Source organism: Achroia grisella, unplaced genomic scaffold (genome assembly GCF_030625045.1).
Source record: "Achroia grisella isolate CSIRO2021 unplaced genomic scaffold, CSIRO_AGI_Agris_v1 utg2786, whole genome shotgun sequence".
Classification (NCBI taxonomy): domain Eukaryota; kingdom Metazoa; phylum Arthropoda; class Insecta; order Lepidoptera; family Pyralidae; genus Achroia; species Achroia grisella.
The window spans coordinates 153,297-164,139 of NW_026712766.1; the positions used below are offsets into that span (position 1 = coordinate 153,297).

Below are 10,843 nucleotides of genomic sequence, written 5' to 3' on the forward strand. Positions count from 1 at the left end.
ATATTCATTTCAGTTGACAAATTTTCTGGATTATTCGATGCTTTTGCGAAATATATATTACTTACTATCTTTATTTCATATCATAAATCGTGTACAACACGGCAATACACCACACCAGGTCTTGTGCTGAAAAACAGCGTTGCAGCGCTCCAGCCGCTGCAGCATTATGCTGAGCACGGACCTGTTCAGTAGATGCTTCGACAAACATACACATGCACGCACACGTGCACACACGTAATTTGTGTACTTTTTTTTATAATTGTTGCAGTGTCTGTTATTTTTTTTGTCTTTTTTAGTTTTTTTTTCTACTGAATAAATATCATTTCATTTCATTCTTTCCTTTATTAAATAAAGCTACATGAATATGAAATATACCACTATGCAATATTATACTTCGTAACACTGTAATATTTTTAGTAATCTCAATATAGCTGATGAAGAGTATTCCTCTGCCTATTAAATATTAGTTTAGATTAAAAAAAAATATACTTTACGTTATTTCTCGTATTATAGATATTTTTTAATACAATTTTCTGTCTAATCTATCTAAATACATATAACTCAAAGGTGACTGACATAGCGATCTATCAACGCACAGCCCAAACCACTGGACGGATCGGGCTGAAATTTGGCATGCAGGTAGATGTTATGACGTAGGCATCCGCTAAGAAAAGGATTTTCATTAATTCTACCCCCAAGGGGATAAAATAGGGGATGAAATTTTGTATGAAACTTTGTCAATTTTAAACCGATCGGGCTGAGACTTTGCATGCATAAAGCTACTATTTACTAGGATTTTGATAAATTCCACCCCTAACGGGACTAATTAACGCGAGCGAAGCCGAGAGCAAAATTAGCATTTCCCCAGAATTTTGAACAATAACTCATTATTCTGAGAAAACATCACAAGATTTTGTCATTCCCTTTATTTCTAAAGAAACCTCTTTACAAATCGATGAAGCTGATAAATTCGTTTTATTTGACATTAATTTCAAACTCCATTCTATTTGGCAAATCAGTAAAAAAATACATATTCCGCAAAACTCAATAGAAAATCTTCAGACTTCACATTTCAAGTAACCATTTTTTCAAGCATTTCGTACAGGAAACTGCAGGTAATTTAAAGTAGATAAGTAAATTATTTAATTTATATATTAACAAATTGTAGAAAACGGAATTTGACCCTTATGCTATGTTTACATTCAGCTGCTTCCCCTGCCACTCGCGCTGCCGTAAATATTGCTGGGCGACAACTGAGCGAGAGGGCTGAATGTAAAAACACGCTGCCACTCGCGCTGCCAGTCCTTTGACTCGTGCACGAACAACCGACAATCGAGGGAGCGCCGGGCAGCGCGAGTGGCAGCGACAATGGCATGGGAAGTGTTTCCACTCGTGTTTCCACTCTCACGCTGCTCACTTCCCTACCTAGTAGGGCTGAGTGTAAATTAGGCATTATTAATATTATAACATAATACTTTAGCTGTTAGATTTGTGTGTTGCCTACAATTTGTAGGTACGAGATTGCGTTTCTAGGTCGCCTGGGGTTTAATTATGTAACGAAATTGCTTCCTATTTATATGACACCAATTACAATATATCAAATTCAATATCAAAAATAATTTTCGGACATTTTAGACGCTTACGAACATAACATTTTTTATATTAAAATTTTTCCTTACCGTCCACTTCAGTATATGGATCCAATTGAGAAGAACTGGCAAGATTTATATACATTATAGTTTTGTACAAATGAGAATTATCTATATATAACTCAAAGGTGACTGACTGACATAGTGATCTATCAACGCACAGCCCAAACCAAACCCAACCCAAACTGGACGGATCGGGTTGAAATTTGGCATGCAGGTAGATGTTATAACGTAGGCATCCACTAAGATAGGATTTTGATAAATTCCACCCCTAAGGGGATAAAATAGGGGATGAAATTTTGTATGAAACTTTATCAATCTTAAACCGATCACGCTGAGACTTTGCATGCACTATGACGTAGGCATCCTCTAAGAAAGGATTTTGATAATTTCCACCCCTAAAGGGATAAATTAACGCGAGCGAAGCCGCGGGCAAAAGCTAGTTATATATATAGCAATGGCGTTACATAATTGAGCCCCTGATTTCAGAGAGCAAAATAAAGTGGCCGCACCCATGGAATACCCTTTAATACAGTGCTAGGAGGATGGGACGCGCCCTGTGCATGTTCCTTACTGTATTACTGGTGCTTGCGAGCTACGTGAGGGGGTGTACACGCAAAGTTTATATAGCCTGCAGACAGCCGGCACCCTGCAACAAGTGAAACTAATGGTAGGCAAATCTCATGCAATTGTCAGTTCTAGAGTTTCCCAACACTATCATTTTTTAAATTGTTAACCGGGTCTTAACACGAATAGTTTTATGGAATCTCTCTCTTATTAGAGGTAAATACCATTACTTGCCATAAAATTATTCGTGTTAAGACCCGGTTAATAATTAAAATAATATATATTAAACACGAAAGTATAAAAATAACTATTTTATTTATTCGAAACAACACGTATACTGGGGCTAGTGTTGCCAGGTCCGAAAAATCGGTACATGACGTCAAAAAATCGGGATTTATTTATTCATTTTCAAACTACAAATATTACAAAGTTGATTATACATTGGACCCCGCACTAGGCGAACCTGTATCGCGAGACTATAGCATGGGGTTTTCAAGAAGGGTATATTGGGGTTTCTTAAGGGACGGCAACGCGCACGTGACACTCATGGTGTTTCAGGCGTCCATAGGCTACGGTAACCGTTTACCATCAGATGGACCATATGCTTGTTTGCCACCATCGTAGTATAAAAAACTTCCCTTTTCACTGTTACCAGCAAATTGGTCATGGTCATTGGGTTGACCGGAGAAGATTATTGATGTAAAATATTGTTGCTATCAGATAAGTCTGTCTATCAGTCGTATAGCCTTATCACTACCTCGGGTAAATATTTTATAAATACATAAAAAATATACCCAGACCGTTACAATCATACTCATGAATACAACTATTTATACCGTGCGAGGAATCGAACCCGCGACCATTGGCTTTGCGGCGAGATATTGCATCTCTGTGCATTTTCTACCGCATATGTCACGGGGAGTGTTCTGAGGAATTGTTCGGATTAATACCAGCTGCTGAGTTTCACCACCGTACCACCCGCCAGAAACTGAAATACCATCCTGATCATCTGGATGAATGGCGGTCCTCCACAGTGCGGTTTTCTAGAAACTTTTTGCCTCGCACAACCACATTGAGGAATCACCTTTCAGCAATGGTATTTCCGAACCGATACGATATTGAAACCTTCAAGAAAAGAGCTTATTCCTTTTTAAAAGGCCGACAACGTACTTGCAATTCCCCTGGTGTTGCGGGTGCTCATGGGCGGCGGTAATCACTTACCATCAGGTGAGCCGCATGCTCGTTTGTCCCTTGCATTATATAAAAAAAAAACAAAATTGGAGAAAGTGTGAAAAACCTAAACCTAAAAAGTCTACTGTCTATGCATATTGTTGCAGGTAAAGCATGGCTAATTACGTCCTGTCCCGTGTGTACAGTATAATACTAGCTCTGTTCACGGCTTTCGTTGTGGGAGCGTCGTGTTGCAAAAGGAGGATCACGTGCTCGGGCCGCGCGCCTTGCCGCCGGGGACCCTACCGAAACTAGAGCCAACGCTCATAACCCATATATTATACCCTTATTTTATCATATACCCCAAGCTTATCTAAATATCAAACTAATTCCAAAATGTTTCATTAAAATTTAAGTATATTCTTACATTTCTTTCCTGAAATAGAATACAGGTAGAAGTAATTATTTTCATTGTCATAAACATGTTATAAAAGTTTCAAATAAAAATTTGCACATTAATAACATTTTATTTCTTAATAGAAATAATCTTTATTCAAATAAACTTAATATAAGCATTTTTGAATAGTCACGTTTTTTTATACCACCGCTCATTCGGAACGCAGACTCTTCACATGGAGTGTGAGCAAGAAACTTGTGTGTTGCTCTTTTAAATAAATATTATTTTAATTAAATTTACATTAACAAAGATAAGGCATGCGACAATCAACATAGAAACCGCAATCACAAGAAGAATGAGCAAGAAATTTGTGTTTCAAAATGCAACACGAAAATATTGATTTGGGTCAAATTCCACGTATCTTTTGTTTTCGTAGTTATCTTTTATTATATTTGTACTTATTTTATTTGTAATATATACTTTGATGTTGGTTTCGCGCGGTGGAAAGATTCAGATCAGTTTTTCGTTTGCAGGGAGCGAGCGAGGGCGATTTGAAAATGTCTCTCTCTGCGACAAATTAAAAATAAACTACAAATTTGGTAAGTTTCAAAAGGTGTAACAAGAGAAATTGAGTTCAGCTAAAAGTAATAATAATTACCGCGGTACCACGCAATTACTCCTTGTATCTGTTTACAAAAGGAAAAACGCACAACAATTCAGTATTGTAAAAAAATCTTGAAAGGACTATAGGTTATGAGGTAAATATCTCTCTTACAGACAGTCTGGGTTATGTTGTAAATATCTATCTTACAGTCTGGGTTATGTGGTAAATATCTATCTTACAGACAGACTGGATTATGTGGTAAATATCTCTTGTAGAGACAGTCTGGGTTATGAGGTAAATATCTCTCTTACAGACAGTCTGGGGTTATGGGGTAAATATATATCTCTTGTAGAGACAGTCTCTCGTTATGTTATATGGTAAATATCTCTCTTACAGACAGTCTGAGGTTATGTGGTAAATATATATAATATCTTACCGACAGTATGGGTTATGTAGTAAACATCTCTCGTAGAGATAGTCTGGGGTTATATGGTAAATATCTCTCTTACAGACAGTCTGGGGTTATGGGGTAAATATATATCTTACCGACAGTATGGGTTATGTAGTAAACATCTCTCGTAGAGATAGTCTGGGGTTATATGGTAAATATCTCTCTTACAGACAGTCTGGGGTTATGGGGTAAATATATATCTTACCGACAGTATGGGTTATGTAGTAAACATCTCTCGTAGAGATAGTCTGGGGTTATATGGTAAATATCTCTCTTACAGACAGTCTGGGTTATATGGTAAATATCTCTCTTACAGACAGTCTGGGTTATGTGGTAAATATCTCTCTTACAGACAGTTTGGATGTAGTGGTATTGATGGTAAATTATGTTGTAATCTGGAATTGTACTGTAAGCTAGCTTTTAAAACAATAAAATATTCAATCGAGTTTCTTGCCAGTTCTTCTCAATTGTCTCTATATAATGAACTGGACGGTAGGGAAAAAAATAATATAAAAATTTGACGTTCATAAGCAGCTAAAATGTCCTATACGAATAAATGATTTTTGAATTCTGAATTTTTGCATACTGGACTGCAGGCGTATGATGTTGTGGTGGCGGCTGGTGTGGTTGTTGCTGTCCGCCGTCGCATGGTCGCAGGTCTCCGCCTGCGGTAGTAAAAAGGTCACCTGCAACACTAACAGCCCGCCCTGTAAAAAAACATAATGTGGGTGCCTTACATTACTCATTTTGCTACCTAATTATTATTAACTAGCGGTACATGCGGCTTCGTCCAACTGGTATTTAACTTTATTTTTCTAAAATAAAAGTAGCCTAAGTTACTCCTTATTATATCAGCTACCTTCCAAATAAATCCAGTCAAAATCGGTCCAGTCATTTCAGAGATTAACCGGAACAAACAGACAGACAGACAAAAATTGTAAAAAATGTTATTTTGGTGTATGTACCGTATTTATATGCTTCAATGTAGGTTAATTTGAATAAATTATTTTCTATTCTATTCTACACAGAATATTATGTGTTATTTTTTTATATATTGTGAAATTATTTTGTATTTTTTTTTTTGCCTTTTTACTTCCGTTGATCGCAGGTTCGATTCCTCGCACGCGTCCAGTCTGTATTCACGAGTATGATTGTTTGTACCGGTCTGTTTGTTCCAAATATCCTATACGTATTTCTATTAGTTGTGTAGTACACATAAAACAAACTCTGCTTAGCTTGGGACTAGATGGCGCTATGTGACTTATCCAGGGTTACTATAATTTATACATATAAATAAAATTGGAGTGTCTGTTTGTAATATTGAAATAACCGTTTTTTACTACATGCATATGAATAGATATAAATACGCTACATACACCAAAATAACGTTTTTTACTATTTTTGTCTGTCTGTCTGTTTGTTCCGGCTAATCTCTGAAATGGCTAGGCCAATTGCGACGGGAGTTTTATTGGCAGGTAGCTGATATAATAAGGAGTAACTTAGGCTACTTTTATTTTAGAAAATGAAAGTTAAATTCCACGCGGACGAAGTCGCGGATGCAGAGCTAGTAATAAATAACACAAGTTCGAATTAGGTATCATTTGATAATTTAATTTTGGTACTTCTATTATTGTCCAGATCGCCACTGGCGATGGAAACAGCATTCTTACAAGAGGTGGTGGTGCTGCTGGTGAGTCTGCTGCTCTCCTACCTGGAAACGTGCCTGGGCTGCACGCGTCACGACTACGTCACATGCGACCAGAACAACCCCAAGTGTGTCAAGAAGTGACGACACACAACGAAGGTCTATTTTCATTTATTCATGTAAATAAAATGGCAAAGAAGCTGACGGTGGTAAGTGGCGATGGCGAGAGCTGTAGCAGTAGCTGAGAATTATTAAATCGATTTAAATTTATTTATCTTTAACCGGAATTTGTGAAAAAACTGCTGCTCTTCAGTTTACCCGTGATCATGGTGGTTGAAACACTGCCGAAATATCGGGAACTCGGTAAATAAATATAAAACGTGGTAAGATCCCGTGATTTTTACTAAATGTACGTATAAATATACCAAAATTACCGGCGATAGCCGAAAAGAATTATAATAAAAATAATAATAATAATATCTCAGGACAATTCACACAGCGCCATCTAGTCCTAAGCTAAGCAGAGCTTGTGTTATGGTGCTAGACAACTGATATAAATACATGGATGCATATTATACATAGAAAACTCCCAGACCGATACAAACAATCATACTCATAATTTTTTTTTTTTTTTTAATTTATTTTGGTACAAACAGTCATTACAATTATAATTACAAATATATATATATATATAGATAGTTGATAGACAACGAGTACCGAAAAGTATTTAAGTAGTATTATATTAATAAGTAGTGTTGACATAATGAGCCTAGATATTAAGGTTAGAATTTTTTTTTACATTTTATATTTTACTATAAACAGACGATACAGTAACATGAAATATAACAAAACAATTATAACATAGACAGTGAAGAAAACATAATTATTAATTATTAAGTAAACAAAGAATACCCAAGCCTACCTACCTACATTACAATGTCTGGAAAGTAACTAGTACATTTAAAAAAGAAAAGACAAAATCTACAAATACATAATTATTGTGTCATATTAGAGACAATTCAATTTTTGTATTACTTCCCCTTTGAAGGCATGAAAAGAATTTGAAAAAATATCAATGTCTGAAAATTCTTTATTGTATGTGAGAAGACATCGCGAGAAGAAATTATTACGAGTATACATAGTTTCGACGTGGACGAAGTGGTACAAATAAGTTAATAGAACGTGAGGTACGCACAGGTAGTCGAGCCTTACCCACAAAGTTTATTCTTGATAAGATAGTGGACGAATTTACTAAATTGTTTAAAATTTTATATAAAAATGAGAGGTCAAACTGTGTGCGTCGTTTTCCAAGAGAAAGCAGTTTATATTTTTTTAGAGATTCACAATATGAAGAAGAAGTTGCATTGTCACGATAATTCATAATATTAATAAATTTTTTTTGAATATTTTCAATTCTTTTTATTTGTTCTTTATAAATAGGGTTCCAAATAATACTTGCAAAATCAAGTATAGATCTAACAAAGCAAAAATAAAGGACTTTAAAAGTTGAAGTTTTTTTAAAAGGTTTGGTTATTCTGTTAATAAATCCTAGGTTTCTAAATGCTTTCTTAATAAATATTGAATTGTATCGTGCGAGGAATCGAACCCGCGACCATCGTATAGTAAAGCGGTGTGGTAAACCACTAGACCACCGAGGCTGGCAATAAAACTAACTCCAATGTAATTACTAATTTTGTCGAACCTGTTTCCAGTTGTGTCGTTGTCAAATCAAATCAAATCAAATTATTTATTCTCAGAATACAGTACTTATAGGTGTATACAGTATGGTGTATATGAACGAGTTCGTGCTGGTGTTCCTGCACATAGCTGTGTGTGTGCTGGACGCGGCGTATGGCTGCAAGCGGCGCCCGACCACCTGCCGACCTTGCGGTGACTCTACCTGCTCCTCACGGCGTACAGACTCGTCCTCCAATATCCGGATATATGTCAACAAGGTACTGTCTCAAACTGTACTGTATTTACTATCATTGTGGAGACTCTACCTGCTCCTCGAGACCCAGGGACTCGTCCTTCAATATCCGGATATGTCAACAGGGTACTTGCTGTCTCAAATGTACTGTAGTTACAATCGTTGCGGAGACTCTACCTGCTCGTCGCAGGTTCGATTCCTCGCACGGCACAAACAATTGTATTCACGAGTATGATTGTTTGTATCGGTCTGGGTGTTTTATATGTATAATATGTATATATTTACGAAAAAAATATATATCTATATATTTATATCAGTTGTCTAGTACCCATAACACAAGCTTTAGCTATCTTAACTTGGGTCTAGATGGCGCTGTGTGAATTTTTCTAAGATTTTTTTAAGATATTGGAGCGGTTTTTGTTTTGCAAAAATCAATTATTATTAACTAGCTGTGGCCGCGGTTTCAGACGCATGATATTTATAGGCTATATGTTATTCTGATGTATAAGCTTTTACTGTAAAGTTTCATCAAAATTCGTTCAGTAGTTTTCAAATTTTTGCATTTATAATATTAGTAAGATGTCCTCAATATTCCTTTCTTAGTATAATATTTATATTTCAGTCAAAGATGTAATAAAGTCCTGCGATCGGAATGCGTTACGAAATCCTCCTAATTTTGCTGCATGTGTTCACGTGGGCGGCGGAAGTGTTGGGGTGCAGGAGAGGCCGCCGCCGCACCCCCGAGTACTGCCTGCCGTGCACTTACAAGGGGCCCATTATAGAAGTTATTTACCCCAAGCAGGTGAATAACCAAATCTCAAAGCATACTCACCATAGTAATAAGTTACCTAAGGTTGCTGCGATTCCTGTAATCTATACATATAAATAAAACTGGACTGTCTGTTTGTAATATTGAAATAACCGTTATTTACTACATCTCTCAAAAATAGCTGGACCGATTTCGACGGGACTTTTTACATCAGCTACCTGCCAAAAAAAGTATCGACAAAATCGGTCCAGCCATTTCAGATATTAGCCGGAACAAACAGACAGAGAGACAAAAATTGTAAAAAATGTTATTTTGGTGTATGTACCGTATTTATATTCATACGCGTGTAGTAAAATACGGTTATTTCAATATTATATATATGTATAGATGACGTTACTTGGCTCTATCAAAAATAATCATGATTTTACTTTTATTTTACAGAAAAAATGACCCCCAGACATTGATTTCGTGTACTTGACAATGTACGGTACCGGTTGCTACACAAAACAGTTGGTTTGTAAAGACGAGCAGCCACAATGTCCTACCCACATTTGATGACAGATATACAAACAACAAATAAAAATTAATAAGTAGTTGTGTTTTATTTACTAGTAGCGATACTTGTAGATTTTTGATTGAACATAAAAATAATAAAATTGATTGATCGTGAAACTTATTATTTATTCTCAAAATTGACGTTTTATTTATTAATCGTTAACTGGATGGTCATAAACAAAGCGTGGCAAGCTCCAGTGATTTCTTAACTTTACGTACGGTACTGATCATTGTCAAGTACACGAAATCAATGTGACTGGGGGTCACTTTTTCTGTAAAATAAAAGTAAAATCATGATTACTTTTGATAGAGCCAAGTAACGTCATCTATACGTATATATAATATTGAAGTGTCTGTTTGTAATATTGAAATAATCGTTTTTTACTACATGCATATGAATATAAATAAGGTACATACACCAAAATAACATTTTGTTATAATTTTTGTCTGTCTGTCTGTTTGTTCCGGCGAATCTGTGAAATGGCTGGACCGATTTTGACGGGACTTTTATTGGCAGGTAGCTGATGAAATAAGGAGTAACTTAGGCTAAATTTTATTGTAGAAAAATATAGTTGAATTCCACGCGGACGAAGTCGCGGGTAGAGCTAGTTAAAAATATAAATTAAGATAAATGAAACAAGACATAATTAAGTATTACAGTAGTTATATTTATTTATTTACACTGTGATACAGGCGAGCCTTATGCTAACGATACATACATACGAAATACTATAAACTTTCGACACGAACAAACTTACTCGGACCTCCCGTCACATATATTAACTAAACCAAAATATAAAAATGTTTCTAAACGCAATAATTTTACAATAATTATATTTTTACAATTATTAAACTCCTAAAACTACTATTTATTACCAAGTTAATTTCATAACAGAAGTATCTTTCAGATATTAGTACTATATAGGAAGTCCTAAGCTGACAACACCACTCGAGTCAGTCGTACAGTGTTGCCAACATATTAGTAGAAAGTAATTATACCATTTGGTAGAAATATTTTGCTGCAATAACAGTTTCTATTGCTACCGTGCATCTCTAGGGGAAGGTTAAGTAGATATATAAAAAAGATAAAAGTTATAGAATTTAGT

The 10,843-nt window shown here is 35.6% G+C and overlaps 1 long non-coding RNA gene across 4 annotated transcripts; it reads left to right on the top strand.

Annotated features, from left to right (window-relative positions):
- The first annotated feature begins 1,006 nt into the window (after positions 1–1,006).
- LOC131843141 (uncharacterized) lies at positions 1,007–9,215 on the top strand. Of its 4 annotated transcripts, none has more exons than XR_009357519.1 (7): positions 1,007–1,115; positions 2,139–2,319; positions 4,317–4,382; positions 5,435–5,562; positions 6,477–6,642; positions 8,257–8,438; positions 9,036–9,215. It is a non-coding gene; the product is annotated as an uncharacterized LOC131843141 (long non-coding RNA). The 4 variants fall into 4 exon arrangements; XR_009357520.1 differs by having other exon boundaries at positions 2,185–2,319; XR_009357521.1 differs by lacking the exon at positions 2,139–2,319 and having other exon boundaries at positions 8,241–8,438.
- The last annotated feature ends 1,628 nt before the right edge of the window (positions 9,216–10,843 follow it).